At 38.5% G+C, this 4,197-nt stretch overlaps 1 protein-coding gene across 1 annotated transcript in view; it reads left to right on the top strand.

Annotated features, from left to right (window-relative positions):
* grin3a (glutamate receptor, ionotropic, N-methyl-D-aspartate 3A) overlaps window positions 1-4,197 on the top strand; it is a 63,551-nt gene that overhangs the window by 51,001 nt on the left and 8,353 nt on the right. The window lies entirely within an intron of this gene.

Here is a 4,197-nt window from a genome sequence, read left to right as displayed (position 1 = left end):
ATATATATATATATATATATATATATATATATATATATAGTTGTTTGGAGTATTTTTCTATCACAAAAAAAATTGCCGCCTTTTTACTAAGGACAGCTCATTTTTCCACCACTTATCTTTAAAAATCAGTGTAACTGCTGTACAAATGTCACAAAAAGCCCGGCATATTGCTTTGATTTATGAAGGAAGTCATGATGAACTCTGGAGTGTCACTATGAAAAAAAAAAAAAGGTTCATAAATTCTAACACTCATTCAGTTTCAGAAAGAAGCCAATTTCCCAAAGTTTAAATACACCATTGGCCAAATTAACTGGTTGAGAGTAAGTGACATCAATTAACATCCGAGTGGCAGTTAAGGGGCTCATTTTTCTTCAGAAACTAAAGAGAATGGTCATTCTGCTGGAAGGCAATTATCTGAGGAATTTGAGGAGATAATCTTTATGCTGATGTCAGAGTATTGTTGGGAACAGTGAGATAGACTGTAAGTCATGAGATAGTTTTTTTTGGCAAAATCATCCATCTATTATCTTTACCTGCTTTTTCCTTTCTGGGTCACGGGGGTTACTGGTGCCCACATCCAGCAGTCATGGTGTGAGGGACAGGGTACACACTGGACAGGTCACAACAGGGCTGCTGTTTGCTCAGCAAAGCTGTGAATGACCAGAGCTCGTTTGCGACAGAGTAATGCAAATGTTTATGACTAGAAGGAAAAATTGCATTTTCTGGAAAAATGCTGAGTGTCCAATGACTTTGGTGAAATCAGCTGCAACTGAACTATCAAAGTTAAAGCGAGCAGAGCAGCCAAACATGGCGATACTGTAGCTACAAATTAAAGTGTGCAAAACAATTCCTTAAAACGAATATTGGCAAAACAGTAAGTAGCTGATAGCCAAAACCAGTGAAACTGTATTTATAAACTAAAACCTGTAAAACAGTCATTAAAGCTAAATTTTACTAAACTATATACAAAGATTCAAGGTTCTTTATTTGTCATATGCACATGTGGTGCATGCAGTGGAACGAAATAGTGTACACAGGGTCCCAGTAACATCCAACAAAAGTATAAAAGGTGAAAGTAAAACATTAATAATATCTAAGATATGAACTAAGAAAAACAGCATAGTATAAAAACAATATGCTGAGCAGCAGCACAAACATGAGTCTGTGTGAGCAGATGAGCACGAATGAACCCAGCAACATGAAACATGTGATTTTTCACAGTGATTATTCTGGTTAGAGATGCATGAGTCTAACAGCCTCAGGGTAGAAGCTGTTTCTCAGTCTAGTGGTTCTACACTTAATGCTCCTCAACCTCCTTCCTGAGGGGAGCGGGGCAAAAAAGTGTGTGTGCTGGGTGAGTGGGGTCCCTCATGATGCAGGTGGCTCTCTTCCTGCATCTGAAGGTGTAGATGTCTGTGATGGTGGGGAGGCTGACTCCAACAGACTTCTGTGAAGCCTTCACCACTCTCTGCAAAGCTTTTCTCTCTGCAGCTGTGCAGCCTCCATGCCACACGATGCTGGAGCACAGAATGCTCTCCACTGCACACCTGTAGAAGGAGGTGAGGACTGGCTAAAAGCTAAGATTATAATAAAAGCTAGGATTGGCAAAACCATGCATAAAAACTAAATGAGCACAATTAGGGTTTATATATATATATATATATATATATATATATATATATATATATTCTTCTTCAGGGGTCGCCACAGCAAACTAAGTCGCACGAAGACTTGGCAGTTATTGCAGTTATTTTTACTCTGGATACCCTTCCTGACGCAACCACAGACCACCGAGCTACCACAGCCCTCTGTGTGGAGCAGAGAGCTGCTATTAGGACACCCGGAGGAGCAGATGGTGGGGGTTAAGGGACTTGCACAAGAGCCCAAGGTGGGACGAATGAGGTTGGTTGCAGGTGTGGGTTCTTGAATTTGTAAGGAGGGCATCCAATTGTATTTATTTTTTAAATGACACTGATTTTGCCTATGGGGCGGCACGATGGCACAGTTGGTAGAGCTGCTGCCTCTCAGCGAGAAGGTTTGCTGGATCAAATCCCAGCCGGGTGCCTTTCTAGGTGGAGTTTGCATGTTCTCTCTGTACATGTGTGGGTACTCCGGTTTCCTCCCACAGACCAAAAACATGCATGTTGGGCTGATAGGCAACTCTAAATTGTCCCTAGGTGTGAGTGAGAGAGTGAACATTTGTTTATCTCATTTGTCTCTTGTCATCTGATTAAACTTTGTTAAAATTCAATGTTTCTGTTTTTCAGATCCATACTGAGCACAGTACACAGACAAAACACTCAAACTGAGGATTAAAATAAATGCAATGATTACAGAGACAAGTCCATGTGATTAATGCTCAAAATAATGAGAATAGACTGCCTAGCCTTGCATACTTACACTCATTTAATCAAGCTCCTCTGCATCGTGCCCGCACGCTGTCGAAGAGTCAGAAATTATTACGGTCTTATTGTCAGCTTCCGGCAGAAACTTGAAGCTGTGTCAAACATCTGCTCTGTAAGCAAGATATGATAACTTGACGTTCTTGTTTCCATGCACAATATTTATCGCCCATTCCCAAAAGGTGATCGCAAATTAACTTTTGCCCTTTTGTGTGCGCATGTGTTTGTCAATAAAATACCTTGTGGACCACTGAATATATATTGAAACTTTGCAGAATGTAATTAAATGTGCATCTGCAACTGATTAAACTTTTGAAACCAATATGATTCCAGATGGCTGCCATAACTTTAAAAGAAAACACACAACAAAGGCCAAAAATATGTCAATTTATTAAATATTTAGCTCAAATGTGTGTGGTAGTAGCTGGAGTTAGTCACAACACTAACTCTAAGTGCGACATATTGCACAAGATTTAGCTTAACGATAATTTCCAGTTTTGACTAGAATGGCTATACAGTAACTGTTATTTCTCAATTTAAGATTATCTTAGTCCAAACATTTGTTCATGAGACGCAGCAGGGATTCCTTCAAGGAACGCTAGGTCTTTAATTTATTCAGTAAATTGTTCTTACTCTTCTGTTTGTCTGTATAAATGACCCAATGGAGCAACATGGTAAAAATTAAACAGACCATGAGAACAACTTTAGATAAAACATATTACATTACCTCAATTAAAAAAAAAAAAAGAACACCAAGGGCATCAGAGGACTGTCTGTCAGCGATAATTAGGAGCCACTGTCTGTAATAGCCTAAAATGTTCTCAGATGGCCAATTAAAACTGTGTGGTTGATATCAAGCTGGAAAAGACACATCCAGATGAAATAAAATTATAAGCGCTTTAAGCTGATCTATAATGTCGATGCTGTATGGATCCTGAGGAACAAGCCAAAAGTAGAGCTCTAAGCAGAAAGACGTTGAAATAACATAACTTTACAACAGAAAATAGTTGGAAAACAAGCTTTAACTAAAAGAGAATAACCAATTTTTAAAACCTATTAATGTCTAAAGAAACTTACTTTATATTGACATGAGTTCACACAATGCAATTCAGTCAAAACATGAATCAAAAATGCAAATAAATGAAATAGGAAGTAAAAAATATCCATCTTGGAAACAATGTTGATATAAAATTTGATTTGGGGAGTGGTGGTGCAGAGGTTAGAGATGGTGGGATTGTGATTGGAAGGTCACCAGTTCGACTCCCCGGATTGACATCAAAATGTGGGTGGAAAAGGTGAAGCACGCACACCTGCCTCCACACTTATGTGCCCCACTCTGGGCCCTTGAGCAAGGCCCTTAACCCCCACCATCTGCTCCCACAGGTCTCTCTTGAAAAGGAGTCCTCATGACTCAATGAAACTACATGTATAAATAAACGTTAAATAAATAAAAGGAGTATTAAACGATACGGTTGAAAAAAAAAAAAAGCTTAACATTTTGAATTTTCTAAACAAATGTAAATATTTTGAAGCGGTTTTCATTCCTTTGAATTCCTTTCCTTCAGCAGTTTAATACAGGAGCTGATCTTTATGGACTTCCATAAAGGATTTTCTTCAAGGAGTTTAGTATAAAGGAAAACAGCTGAAGCTTTTAATTTTTATTTACTGCAGTTAAACTACAAGCTCTGAAATAGTAATGCTTCATATTGAGCTGTTCAATTTTCTGTAGATTCAAAAATCTATATAATAAGAGAAAACAGTATACCGTGCTTGCCACCCTGCTCATCGCACCACC

Source organism: Nematolebias whitei, chromosome 18 (genome assembly GCF_014905685.2).
Source record: "Nematolebias whitei isolate Nwh7 chromosome 18, NemWhi1, whole genome shotgun sequence".
Taxonomy (NCBI): domain Eukaryota; kingdom Metazoa; phylum Chordata; class Actinopteri; order Cyprinodontiformes; family Rivulidae; genus Nematolebias; species Nematolebias whitei.
Note: the sequence above shows the minus strand (reverse complement) of the source record. Positions and strands in the feature narration are given on the sequence as shown.